The sequence below is a fragment of the Anopheles funestus genome, assembly GCF_943734845.2.
Source record: "Anopheles funestus chromosome X unlocalized genomic scaffold, idAnoFuneDA-416_04 X_unloc_165, whole genome shotgun sequence".
Lineage (NCBI taxonomy): Eukaryota > Metazoa > Arthropoda > Insecta > Diptera > Culicidae > Anopheles > Anopheles funestus.
The window spans coordinates 12,501-27,500 of record NW_026045111.1 but is presented as its reverse complement, the minus strand read 5'-3'; the positions used below and the strand labels follow the sequence as shown (position 1 = coordinate 27,500).

The window sequence follows — 15,000 nt, the reverse complement described above, 5'->3', positions numbered from 1 at the left end:
ATTGGTTTAACTAATAAGTGCACCAGTTCAGCTACCCGCGAGGGCAACAGTCCCGGCATGTTGCATGTATTAGCTCTGGATTTTCCACAGTTATCCAAGTAACTAGTGGTAGGATGATCTTGTGAATTATAGCTGTTATACTGAGCCTTATGCGGTTTCACATTCATTTATGTTTGTACTTAGACATGCATGGCTTAACCTTTGAGACAAGCGTATATTACTGGTAGGATCAACCAGAATTCGTTCCACTACAGACACACACTCGCTTAGTGGGAAATAAATTTCCACACAACTCTCTCTCTCTAGAACCATATGGAATGGCTCTTTGGTGTTGGGTAAGGCACCAATTTGTTGGGGTGTAACGGTCACCACCAACTTTAAGTTTGTTAGGGCACAACGGAAACCACTAACTAAACTTTAGGAAACTAAATTTCCTCACACATTATCTCTCACCATATTAGCACTAGGTGCTATCCACGATTGTACAACGTTTCAACTCTTGAATCGACCGTAGGGCCGCGGAATTGCTTCCGGGCCCCTATTCTCGCTATTAATTGTTCATCTCTTTCAATACATCGAGTTCGTTCCATTGGGTAGTTCGCATGGCGAACGTTTTGATGCAGCCCCCTGGGGGACCACGGCACTTTACACCGGGTATGGTGTATGCGCAACCTACAGATAACAATAAACCCCTTATGCGTGTGTAAACCGATGTTGGGCTGCTCAACATCTTTCATGGTTACATCACTTGCACCAGAACCCACGGTGCCGATTTGGTAATATGTTGTACATTTACTCTCAAGATGTACGCTTCGGCCCCTTATTCAGGGGCTCAAGCTATTACCAGCAAGAACAATCCTCATCCAGACTTGAACTCGAAACACCCGGAGGCGAACGGTTTAACTAATAAGTGCACCAGTCTTGAATCCATGCGTCGGTGGAAACAATGCCGGCGTGTTGCATGTATTAGCTCTGAACTTAGCGAGTGATTGCCTTGCAGCTGTCATACTGAGCGTAGAGCGTGATTATCGCTCACTTGAACCATGTTGAATGGCTCTTTGGTGTAGGGTAAGGCACCAATTTGTTGGGGCACAACGAAACCACCAACTTAAGACTTGCTTATAGGCATTTCAACGTTTTCAACTCTTAAATCGACCGTGTTTCATTATCATCTCTTCTTCTTATTAAATGCATCGAGTTCGTTCCATTGGGTAGTTCGCGTGGCGAACGGTTTGATGCAGCCCCCCGGGGGGGACCACGGCACTTTACACCGGGCATGGTGTATGCGCAACCTACAGATCACCAATATATTTGTGATCGATAATGCACACTTCTTACACGACTGACCAGTCGACAGCGCTGCCTTCCTATTATGCGTGTGTAAACCGATGTTGGGCTGCTCAACATCTTTCACGGTTACATCACTTGCACCCGAACCCATGGTGCCGATTTGGTAATATGTTGTACATGGTCTCAAGATGTACGCTTCGACCCCTTATTCAGGGGCTCAAGCTATTACCAGCAAGATCAATCCTCATCCAGACTTGAACTCGAAACACCCGGAGGCGAACGGTTTAACTAATAAGTGCACCAGTCTTGAATCCATGCGTCGGTGGAAACAATGCCGGCGTGTTGCATGTATTAGCTCTGAACATAGCGAGTGATTGCCTTGTAGCTGTCGAACTGAGCGTAGAATGTGATTATCGCTCACTTGAAAGGGTCAAGCCCTTTCGAGTCGTCCGGTTTTTACGCCAGACGACTCGGTTCACCATCTTTCGGGAAGGGACCGTCTCGGTCGCAAGCTGCTCCGGTCCCCAAACAACCTGCGACAAATGATAGGAAATGCCGACATCAATACGTGTTCAGTTTGGTTTATCGCTCATAGGTCTTTTTGACCATCGATCCCTGATTATAACTCTCAATTAAACAGTCAGGAGAGTAAGGCATGCCCATCGATATCTCATCGACAGGCGATACCGCAAGAACGGCCAACGACACATCAGGTGATCGATTATTGCTACGACTTTTGCTTAATCGTTTCCACTCCTTAGAGAAAGAAACCCCCGGGGACCGTCTCGGTCGCAAGCTGCTCCGGTCCCTAAACAACCTGCGACAAATGATAGGAAATGCCGACATCAATACGTGTTCAGTTTGGTTTATCGCTCATTGGTCTGTTTGACCATCGATCCCTGATTAAACTCTCAGTAATCCAGTCGGGAGAGTAAGGCATGCCCATCGATATCTCATCGACAGGCGATACCGCTTGAACGGCCAACGACACATCAGAGGATCGTATCTTGCTACAACTTTTGCTTAATCGTTTCTTCTCCTTGGAGAAAGAAACCCCCGGGGACCGTCTCGGCCGCAAGCTGCTCCGGTCCCTAAACAACCTGCGGCATCAAATGATAGGAAAAGCCGACATCAATACGTGTTCAGTTTGGTTTATCGCTCATAGGTCTGTTTGACCATCGATCCTAGAATTCAACTTTCGAGTAAGGCATGCCCGTCGATATCTCATCGATAGGCGATACCGGTAGAACGGCCAACGACACACATCTAGGATCGCATTTACTCTTCCTTGGATGGATAACCAATACCCTAGGACCGTTTCATCGCGAGCTGCTCCGGTCCTCAAACAACTCGCGAACCACCGATAGGATGATATTAGGAATGGCCGACTTTCATCCTTTAACTCTCAGTTCTGCTTACCAAAACATAGGTACTTGGACCTTAAAGACCACTATATGTTCCCCGATCGGGGGCAATCGGAACGTCTATCCATCATCAACATCGTTTCACTCATTCCGAACCACCAAATTGGACAGACAGTACCATATTCACCAACCGATTGCTTCAACTTCGCAAACTGTATGGTAAGTTCTACTAATTTCACATCTTACCATCGACTAATAGTGCATAAATCCACTTGGAAATCACTTTTCCTTGGTCCTCGGACCTTCTACGACAACGTCCAACAAATATCCGAAGTCGTTTCCCAACTTAGACCAAGCATTTCGTATCTTTACTTCTAATCGATTTTTTCTCTCATAATTGACGATCAAAATCTAAAAACCACATTTTGAGCCAGAAGCAGTCGTCCGATCGTCCTGGGGGTAGTCTCAATCGATTTAGAAGGGCCCAATTCATAAAGATACGTACTCAGTCAAATTCATGCTTCTGGCTCACCTACCCCCTATATAGAAAACGAAAGCGTACAGGCGTGGAAAACGTGCCATTTTTCTCCATCACGGACTTTTTTTTTCTCGTTGCACCGACTCTAGTAAAAAAGTGAAATTTTTTACTAGTTACCAACTTTTGCAAATTATCATCGGATATCACTTTTCATGGTCTATAGTAAGTTCTTATCACGTTTTAGTAGTTTTTGAAAAAAAAAATTTTTTGAACTTTTCAAAATTTTTCAAAACAAAGTTTTTGTAGGCGGTTTTGTGTATGGAGGGTTACTAGTCTCGGGGTCACTGTTTGACCAAAAAACCACTATATATCATTCGAAAGGTAATTTCAAGGGCTACAAAAAATTGTTCTACGGCACCCCCCTCCGACGTCTAGTATTCGAGTTATTGGCCAAAAACCATCACTTGAGCGATTTTTCGTTCAGGGTACCCGACTCTAGTAAAAAAGTGAAATTTTTCTCGATTGACCAAGTGTTGCAAATGATCATCGGATTTCACTTTTTATGGTCTATAGTGAGTTCTGATCACGATTTGGTACTTTTTGAAAAAATTTTTTTGACGCACTTTTCAAAATTTTGCAAAACCAAAACTTTTTAGGCGGTTTTGTGTATGGAGGGTTACTAGTCTCGGGGTCACTGTTTGACCAAAAAACCACTATATATCATTCGAAAGGTAATTTCAAGGGCTACAAAAAATTGTTCTACGGCACCCCCCTCCGACGTCTAGTATTCGAGTTATTGGCCAAAAACCGCAACTATAGCGGTTTTTCGTACAGGGTACCCGACTCTAGTAAAATGATGCGATTTTTACTAGTCTAGGAACTTTTTGGTCAAAAAATCAAGTATATGTCATTCGATAGATAATTTCAAGGGCTACCAAAAATTGTTCCACGACACCCCCCTGCGACGTCTAGTATTCGAGTTATTAGCCAAAAACCGCAACTTAAGCGGTTTTTCGTCCAGGGTACCCGACTCTAGTAAAATGATGCGATTTTTACTAGTCTAGGGAACTTTTTGGCCAAAAATCAAGTATATGTCATTCGATAGATAATTTCAAGGGCTACCAAAAATTGTTCCACGACACCCCCCTCCGACGTCTAGTATTAGAGTTATTAGCCAAAAACCGCAACTATAGCGGTTTTTCGTCCAGGGTACCCGACTCTAGTAAAATGATGCGATTTTTACTAGTCTAGGGAACTTTTTGGCCAAAAATCAAGTATATGTCATTCGATAGATAATTTCAAGGGCTACCAAAAATTGTTCCACGACACCCCCCTGCGACGTCTAGTATTCGAGTTATTAGCCAAAAACCGCAATTATAGCGGTTTTTCGTCCAGGGTACCCGACTCTAGTAAAATGATGCGATTTTTACTAGTCTAGGGAACTTTTTGGCCAAAAATCAAGTATATGTCATTCGATAGATAATTTCAAGGGCTACCAAAAATTGTTCCACGACACCCCCCTGCGACGTCTAGTATTCGAGTTATTAGCCAAAAACCGCAATTATAGCGGTTTTTCGTCCAGGGTACCCGACTCTAGTAAAATGATGCGATTTTTACTAGTCTAGGGAACTTTTTGGCCAAAAATCAAGTATATGTCATTCGATAGATAATTTCAAGGGCTACCAAAAATTGTTCCATGACACCCCCCTGCGACGTCTAGTATTCGAGTTATGGGCCAAAAACCATTCATACTTGAGCATTTTGCTCATTTTGCCTGTACGGGTACCGGGGACTAGTAAAATCAGGCCAATTTTACTAGAGTAGGGGTCCTTTTTGGTCAAAAAAACAACTTTTGCTCGTTCGATAGGGAATCGATAGGGCAACAAAAAATCGTTCTACGACCCCCCCTTCCGATGTCTAGTATTCGAGTTATGGGCCAAAAACAGTTTATAGCTAATTTTTCACTCGATTTTTCACCAAGTATCGCACATTACTCCGGTTCTATACATTGGATCGTCAATCTTTAAGATTTTATGGGTAGTTCCAACTGTTTGCTACATTTCATCCATACATCACCAACCGATTCAATGTCTGTGCTAGAAGTTATTAGAGGAATAAAAAAATTTACCCTTGGCTTTGGACCGTACAATTTTACCCATTTTTGGCCCATATTTGCCCCATAGCTCCGCCGGTATCCAAGATATGGCCACACTTTCTTCTGGCCATGGGTAGATGGCACTTGTGGCTAGATTTCTTCCATGCACCACTAATCGCTACCATGTCTGTGGCCGGAGCTATTCACGAAAGCGCCTCGCGCACTTGGTCGGATTTTTGGTCCAACTTCACCATTTTTGGCCCATATTTGCCCCATAGCTCCGCCGGTATCCAAGATATGGCCACACTTTCTTCTGGCCATGGGTAGATGGCACTTGTGGCTAGATTTCTTCCATGCACCACTAATCGCTACCATGTCTGTGGCCGGAGCTATTCACGAAAGCGCCTCGCGCACTTGGTCGGATTTTTGGTCCAACTTGCACCATTTTTGGCCCATATTTGCCCCATAGCTCCGCCGGTATCCAAGATATGGCCACACTTTCTTCTGGCCATGGGTAGATGGCACTTGTGGCTAGATTTCTTCCATGCACCACTAATCGCTACCATGTCTGTGGCCGGAGCTATTCGACGAACAACCATCGCATTTACCTAGGTACTTTTTCGGATTTTTGGTCCAACTTGCACCATTTTTGGCCCATATTTGCCCCATAGCTCCGCCGGTATCCAAGATATGGCCACACTTTCTTCTGGCCATGGGTAGATGGCACTTGTGGCTAGATTTCTTCCATGCACCACTAATCGCTACCATGTCTGTGGCCGGAGCTATTCACGAAAGCGCCTCGCGCACTTGGTCGGATTTTTGGTCCAACTTGCACCATTTTTGGCCCATATTTGCCCCATAGCTCCGCCGGTATCCAAGATATGGCCACACTTTCTTCTGGCCATGGGTAGATGGCACTTGTGGCTAGATTTCTTCCATGCACCACTAATCGCTACCATGTCTGTGGCCGGAGCTATTCACGAAAGCGCCTCGCGCACTTGGTCGGATTTTTGGTCCAACTTGCACCATTTTTGGCCCATATTTGCCCCATAGCTCCGCCGGTATCCAAGATATGGCCACACTTTCTTCTGGCCATGGGTAGATGGCACTTGTGGCTAGATTTCTTCCATGCACCACTAATCGCTACCATGTCTGTGGCCGGAGCTATTCACGAAAGCGCCTCGCGCACTTGGTCGGATTTTTGGTCCAACTTGCACCATTTTTGGCCCATATTTGCCCCATAGCTCCGCCGGTATCCAAGATATGGCCACACTTTCTTCTGGCCATGGGTAGATGGCACTTGTGGCTAGATTTCTTCCATGCACCACTAATCGCTACCATGTCTGTGGCCGGAGCTATTCGACGAACAACCATCGCATTTACCTAGGTACTTTTTCGGATTTTTGGTCCAACTTGCACCATTTTTGGCCCATATTTGCCCCATAGCTCCGCCGGTATCCAAGATATGGCCACACTTTCTTCTGGCCATGGGTAGATGGCACTTGTGGCTAGATTTCTTCCATGCACCACTAATCGCTACCATGTCTGTGGCCGGAGCTATTCGACGAACAACCATCGCATTTACCTAGGTACTTTTTCGGATTTTTGGTCCAACTTGCACCATTTTTGGCCCATATTTGCCCCATAGCTCCGCCGGTATCCAAGATATGGCCACACTTTCTTCTGGCCATGGGTAGATGGCACTTGTGGCTAGATTTCTTCCATGCACCACTAATCGCTACCATGTCTGTGGCCCGAGCTATTCACGAAAGCGCCTCGCGCACTTGGCCGGATTTTTGGTCCAACTTGCACCATTTTTGGCCCATATTTGCCCCATAGCTCCGCCGGTATCCAAGATATGGCCACACTTTCTTCTGGCCATGGGTAGATGGCACTTGTGGCTAGATTTCTTCCATGCACCACTAATCGCTACCATGTCTGTGGCCGGAGCTATTCACGAAAGCGCCTCGCGCACTTGGTCGGATTTTTGGTCCAACTTGCACCATTTTTGGCCCATATTTGCCCCATAGCTCCGCCGGTATCCAAGATATGGCCACACTTTCTTCTGGCCATGGGTAGATGGCACTTGTGGCTAGATTTCTTCCATGCACCACTAATCGCTACCATGTCTGTGGCCGGAGCTATTCGACGAACAACCATCGCATTTACCTAGGTACTTTTTCGGATTTTTGGTCCAACTTGCACCATTTTTGGCCCATATTTGCCCCATAGCTCCGCCGGTATCCAAGATATGGCCACACTTTCTTCTGGCCATGGCTAGATGGCACTTGTGGCTAGATTTCTTCCATGCACCACTAATCGCTACCATGTCTGTGGCCGGAGCTATTCGACGAACAACCATCGCATTTACCTAGGTACTTTTTCGGATTTTTGGTCCAACTTGCACCATTTTTGGCCCATATTTGCCCCATAGCTCCGCCGGTATCCAAGATATGGCCACACTTTCTTCTGGCCATGGGTAGATGGCACTTGTGGCTAGATTTCTTCCATGCACCACTAATCGCTACCATGTCTGTGGCCCGAGCTATTCACGAAAGCGCCTCGCGCACTTGGCCGGATTTTTGGTCCAACTTGCACCATTTTTGGCCCATATTTGCCCCATAGCTCCGCCGGTATCCAAGATATGGCCACACTTTCTTCTGGCCATGGGTAGATGGCACTTGTGGCTAGATTTCTTCCATGCACCACTAATCGCTACCATGTCTGTGGCCGGAGCTATTCACGAAAGCGCCTCGCGCACTTGGTCGGATTTTTGGTCCAACTTGCACCATTTTTGGCCCATATTTGCCCCATAGCTCCGCCGGTATCCAAGATATGGCCACACTTTCTTCTGGCCATGGGTAGATGGCACTTGTGGCTAGATTTCTTCCATGCACCACTAATCGCTACCATGTCTGTGGCCGGAGCTATTCGACGAACAACCATCGCATTTACCTAGGTACTTTTTCGGATTTTTGGTCCAACTTGCACCATTTTTGGCCCATATTTGCCCCATAGCTCCGCCGGTATCCAAGATATGGCCACACTTTCTTCTGGCCATGGGTAGATGGCACTTGTGGCTAGATTTCTTCCATGCACCACTAATCGCTACCATGTCTGTGGCCGGAGCTATTCACGAAAGCGCCTCGCGCACTTGGTCGGATTTTTGGTCCAACTTGCACCATTTTTGGCCCATATTTGCCCCATAGCTCCGCCGGTATCCAAGATATGGCCACACTTTCTTCTGGCCATGGGTAGATGGCACTTGTGGCTAGATTTCTTCCATGCACCACTAATCGCTACCATGTCTGTGGCCGGAGCTATTCGACGAACAACCATCGCATTTACCTAGGTACTTTATCGGATTTTTGGTCCAACTTGCACCATTTTTGGCCCATATTTGCCCCATAGCTCCGCCGGTATCCAAGATATGGCCACACTTTCTTCTGGCCATGGGTAGATGGCACTTGTGGCTAGATTTCTTCCATGCACCACTAATCGCTACCATGTCTGTGGCCGGAGCTATTCGACGAACAACCATCGCATTTACCTAGGTACTTTTTCGGATTTTTGGTCCAACTTGCACCATTTTTGGCCCATATTTGCCCCATAGCTCCGCCGGTATCCAAGATATGGCCACACTTTCTTCTGGCCATGGGTAGATGGCACTTGTGGCTAGATTTCTTCCATGCACCACTAATCGCTACCATGTCTGTGGCCGGAGCTATTCACGAAAGCGCCTCGCGCACTTGGTCGGATTTTTGGTCCAACTTGCACCATTTTTGGCCCATATTTGCCCCATAGCTCCGCCGGTATCCAAGATATGGCCACACTTTCTTCTGGCCATGGGTAGATGGCACTTGTGGCTAGATTTCTTCCATGCACCACTAATCGCTGCCATGTCTCTGGCCGGAGCTATTCGACGAACAACCATCGCATTTACCTAGGTACTTTTTCGGATTTTTGGTCCAACTTGCACCATTTTTGGCCCATATTTGCCCCATAGCTCCGCCGGTATCCAAGATATGGCCACACTTTCTTCTGGCCATGGGTAGATGGCACTTGTGGCTAGATTTCTTCCATGCACCACTAATCGCTACCATGTCTGTGGCCGGAGCTATTCGACGAACAACCTGCGCATTTACCTAGGTACTTTTTCGGATTTTTGGTCCAACTTGCACCATTTTTGGCCCATATTTGCCCCATAGCTCCGCCGGTATCCAAGATATGGCCACACTTTCTTCTGGCCATGGGTAGATGGCACTTGTGGCTAGATTTCTTCCATGCACCACTAATCGCTACCATGTCTGTGGCCGGAGCTATTCGACGAACAACCTGCGCATTCACCTTCTCGTTGCACTTCTTCGGGAATTTGGTGCAACCAAGTTTTCACTATAACTTGGTCATTTTCCGTCCATCGGACATGCGGTTTTGGGTGTCGATACTTGACACCGCACGCTACAATATGTTTCTCCACGACCATGTGGTCCGATGCTTCCAACAGGAGCTATTCGAGGAGTACCGATTTTTCACCATTAAAAATGCTCAATTTTGCACCAACTTTTGCCTATAACTCAGGCTGTATCGATCGGATCTTCAATCTTGAAAAAGTTTTGGATAGGTGGCATCAAATGCTACATTTCGTTCTTCCACGTCAACTTTGTCCGATGTCTAGCAAAAAAGTTATTCGCGAACCAAGTCCAGAACCCATGCAATGGCTGCCCACATTGCATACATCACGGCGGTTAACTCTCGTTACTCTATACCGTGGACTTGGTACTTTTTCAGGCATTCGTTGCTACTTCTTGGTTCATGATATTCGTTTACGGTCTTCACTAGGGCATTTGGTGCTCCTTATCGGTTCATGATATTCGTTTACGGTCTTCACTAGGGCATTTGGTGCTCCTTATCGGTTCATGATATTCGTTTACGGTCTTCACTAGGGCATTTGGTGCTCCTTCTCGGTTCATGATATTCGTTTACGGTCTTCACTAGGGCATTTGGTGCTCCTTCTCGGTTCATGATATTCGTTTACGGTCTTCACTAGGGCATTTGGTACTGGGCTTCCCACTTTCTACTGATCGATCCATACTCACTTGCGTGCACCTAGCCTAGGAAGGTTTCCTATGGCTTCCCATCTTTCTACTGATCGATCCATACTCACTTGCGTGCACCTAGCCTAGGAAGGTTTCCTATGGCTTCCCATCTTTCTACTGATCGATCCATACTCACTTGCGTGCACCTAGCCTAGGAAGGTTTCCTATGGCTTCCCATCTTTCTACTGATCGATCCATACTCACTTGCGTGCACCTAGCCTAGGAAGGTTTCCTATGGCTTCCCATCTTTCTACTGATCGATCCATACTCACTTGCGTGCACCTAGCCTAGGAAGGTTTCCTATGGCTTCCCATCTTTCTACTGATCGATCCATACTCACTTGCGTGCACCTAGCCTAGGAAGGTTTCCTTGGGCTTCCCATCTTTCTACTGATCGATCCATACTCACTTGCGTGCACCTAGCCTAGGAAGGTTTCCTATGGCTTCCCATCTTTCTACTGATCGATCCATACTCACTTGCGTGCACCTAGCCTAGGAAGGTTTCCTTGGGCTTCCCATCTTTCTACTGATCGATCCATACTCACTTGCGTGCACCTAGCCTAGGAAGGTTTCCTATGGCTTCCCATCTTTCTACTGATCGATCCATACTCACTTGCGTGCACCTAGCCTAGGAAGGTTTCCTTGGGCTTCCCATCTTTCTACTGATCGATCCATACTCACTTGCGTGCACCTAGCCTAGGAAGGTTTCCTTGGGCTTCCCATCTTTCTACTGATCGATCCATACTCACTTGCGTGCACCTAGCCTAGGAAGGTTTCCTATGGCTTCCCATCTTTCTACTGATCGATCCATACTCACTTGCGTGCACCTAGCCTAGGAAGGTTTCCTTGGGCTTCCCATCTTTCTACTGATCGATCCATACTCACTTGCGTGCACCTAGCCTAGGAAGGTTTCCTATGGCTTCCCATCTTTCTACTGATCGATCCATACTCACTTGCGTGCACCTAGCCTAGGAAGGTTTCCTATGGCTTCCCATCTTTCTACTGATCGATCCATACTCACTTGCGTGCACCTAGCCTAGGAAGGTTTCCTATGGCTTCCCATCTTTCTACTGATCGATCCATACTCACTTGCGTGCACCTAGCCTAGGAAGGTTTCCTATGGCTTCCCATCTTTCTACTGATCGATCCATACTCACTTGCGTGCACCTAGCCTAGGAAGGTTTCCTTGGGCTTCCCATCTTTCTACTGATCGATCCATACTCACTTGCGTGCACCTAGCCTAGGAAGGTTTCCTTGGGCTTCCCATCTTTCTACTGATCGATCCATACTCACTTGCGTGCACCTAGCCTAGGAAGGTTTCCTATGGCTTCCCATCTTTCTACTGATCGATCCATACTCACTTGCGTGCACCTAGCCTAGGAAGGTTTCCTATGGCTTCCCATCTTTCTACTGATCGATCCATACTCACTTGCGTGCACCTAGCCTAGGAAGGTTTCCTTGGGCTTCCCATCTTTCTACTGATCGATCCATACTCACTTGCGTGCACCTAGCCTAGGAAGGTTTCCTTGGGCTTCCCATCTTTCTACTGATCGATCCATACTCACTTGCGTGCACCTAGCCTAGGAAGGTTTCCTTGGGCTTCCCATCTTTCTACTGATCGATCCATACTCACTTGCGTGCACCTAGCCTAGGAAGGTTTCCTATGGCTTCCCATCTTTCTACTGATCGATCCATACTCACTTGCGTGCACCTAGCCTAGGAAGGTTTCCTATGGCTTCCCATCTTTCTACTGATCGATCCATACTCACTTGCGTGCACCTAGCCTAGGAAGGTTTCCTATGGCTTCCCATCTTTCTACTGATCGATCCATACTCACTTGCGTGCACCTAGCCTAGGAAGGTTTCCTATGGCTTCCCATCTTTCTACTGATCGATCCATACTCACTTGCGTGCACCTAGCCTAGGAAGGTTTCCCTTTGGTACCGACTTCCATCTACGCACTCGATATAACCTAGGTACTTGGTACCGATGATGGTTAACACTCAAGCATTTCTTGCATCCTGCGTGCAAGGTACCAATTTTCACTTCTCAGGTGCGTTTATGAGCCCGCATTAATCCAATATCGCTCTGATGGCCTTTCTTATTATTTCATCCGATAGCCCTTGCCAAAAGCTACCAAAAGTTCCTCCACGGCCATGTGCTCCGACGCTTAGTTTAGGAAATATTCGAAAAAATTCAAAATAGGAAGCATTTTCTTATTGGAAAATCACCTTAAATCGATGGCCATTTTTTGGGCAAAAACTTTAACGTCTTCCCGACTTTGCGGGAATTGCGAATTTTAGGCACCCAGAGAAAATCTTTTACTTTAAGGGGGCGGCCGCGAAGTTGCCCAAAGTCTCGGACACAAAAATTCTCAAGTTCCCCACTCTAGTAAAGCGCCCTATGAGTATCTCCTGGCCCGCGAGCTCTGCGAGCGGGCCAGCTTCGGCGATTTTTGCCTTTTCGACTAGGCGGTTCTTCTACGAAATTGGTCCACAGCTTTTGCTCAGAAAGCTAGCATTTGTTGCAACAGTTAGGTACTTGGTACCACATTTTGGTATCCATTTGGGCATTTGTGGCAACTACTCGGTACTTTGGCCCACATTTCGCTCTACTCGGGCTTCTATGGTGGTACTTGTCGGTACTTCTGGCCAACTTAGGCCAATTGGGTGCAACTTGTGGGTACTCTGTGGGTACTTTAGGGCGTATTGTGTCTTTCGGGTGAACCTTCGCTATACCTCATGGGTACTGATGGCCAACTTAGGAACATTCAGTGCAACCTTTGGGCCTAAGGAAATTTGTCCAACTCTTTGGACTTAGAAAATTTTCTGGACTTAGAAAATTTTTTGGACTTGTAAAAATTTTCAAATGTTCAATTTGGCCCACATTTCGCTCTACTCGGGCCTCTATGGTGCTACTTGGCGGTACTTTTGGCCAACTTAGGCCAATTGGGTGCTCTTTGTGGATACTCTATCGGTACTTTTGGCCAACTTAGGCCAATGGGGTGCTATATGTGGGTGCTCTATCGGTACTTTTGGCCAACTTAGGCCAATTGGGTGCTCTTTGTGGATACTCTATCGGTACTTTTGGCCAACTTAGGCCAATGGGGTGCTATATGTGGGTGCTCTATCGGTACTTTTGGCCAACTTAGGCCAATTGGGTGCTCTTTGTGGATACTCTATCGGTACTTTTGGCCAACTTAGGCCAATGGGGTGCTATATGTGGGTGCTCTATCGGTACTTTTGGCCATGTTAGGCCCATTCGGTGCTATATGTGGGTGCTCTATCGGTACTTTTGGCCATGTTAGGCCCACTCGGTGCTATTTGTGGGTACACTATCGGTACTTTTGGCCAACTTAGGCCAACTCAGTGCTTCTTGTGGGTACTCTATCGGTACTTTTGGCCATGTTAGGCCCACTCGGTGCTATTTGTGGGTACTCTATCGGTACTTTTGGCCAACTTAGGCCAACTCAGTGCTTCTTGTGGGTACTCTATCGGTACTTTTGGCCATCTTAGGCCAATTGGGTGCTATTTGTGGGTACTCTATCGGTACTTTTGGCCAACTTAGGCCAACTCAGTGCTACTTGTGGGTGCTCTATCGGTACTTTTGGCCAACTTAGGCCAACTGGGTGCTATTTGTGGGTACTCTATCGGTACTTTTGGCCAACTTAGGCCAACTCAGTGCTTCTTGTGGGTACTCTATCGGTACTTTTGGCCAACTTAGGCCCATTCGGTGCTATTTGTGGGTACTCTATCGGTACTTTTGGCCAACTTAGGCCAACTCAGTGCTACTTGTGGGTACTCTATCGGTACTTTTGGCCAACTTAGGCCAACGCGGTGCTCTTTGTGGGTGCTCTATCGGTACTTTGGGACATATTATGTCCTTCGGGTGAACCTTCTCGATACCTCATGGGTACTTGTGGCCAACTTAGGAAAATTCAGTGCAACCTATGGGCCTTTGGAAATTGTTCCAACACTTTGGACTTAGAAAATTTTCTGGACTTAGAAAATTTTTTGGACTTAGAAAAATTTTCAACTTCTGTATCTTCTTCATCATGTTCCATTTTGTGGGACTTAGAAAATTTTCTGGACTTAGAAAATTTTTTGGACTTAGGAAATTTTTCAACACTTGTAAAATTTTTGTTCCTTCTTTGAAGAAGAATACTTTCCACTATTAGCTTCTTTCTCTTTTTCTTCTTAGTTGTCTTCTTATTTTCGGTCCGAGAGCGCCGACACTTGTAAAATTATCTAAGTCCGAAGACTTTTGGAATGAACCAAAAGTCAACGAACACAATACATCAACCCTATCAACATCAAGTGGCAACCCGAAGGAAGCGCAGCGGCCAGCCCATGTACAACGCGAAGTTGTAGCATGCAACCAACCAACCGCTAACCTCCAACGGCACTCAATGTATTCGTTACACATGGGCGCACCTGCACCACACTGTCGTGACCATCCAACGAGCCGTCGGTTCGGTCGTGTGTTACAAGCACCCCATCACATAGGCATAGAGTCACCACACAGTGTTCTTCAACACTCTCGTCACATGGTGCAAGTCACGGTACGCACCACCAATGTGCACTGGTTGGCCAATTCCAGCACACACGGGGCGCGCACGCGCAAGCACTAACCACCAAGCATGGGTCGCCTGAGAGGATCGATGCGAACGCATCTCTACA

General features: G+C 46.7%; 1 non-coding gene across 1 annotated transcript in view; it reads right to left on the bottom strand.

Annotated features, from left to right (window-relative positions):
- Positions 1-14,946: 14,946 nt before the first annotated feature.
- LOC125772987 (large subunit ribosomal RNA) overlaps positions 14,947-15,000 on the bottom strand; it is a 4,179-nt gene continuing 4,125 nt past the window's right edge. The window contains exon 1 of the ribosomal RNA XR_007419805.1: positions 14,947-15,000. This exon is cut by the window's right edge and continues 4,125 nt beyond it. This is a non-coding gene — a ribosomal RNA (large subunit ribosomal RNA).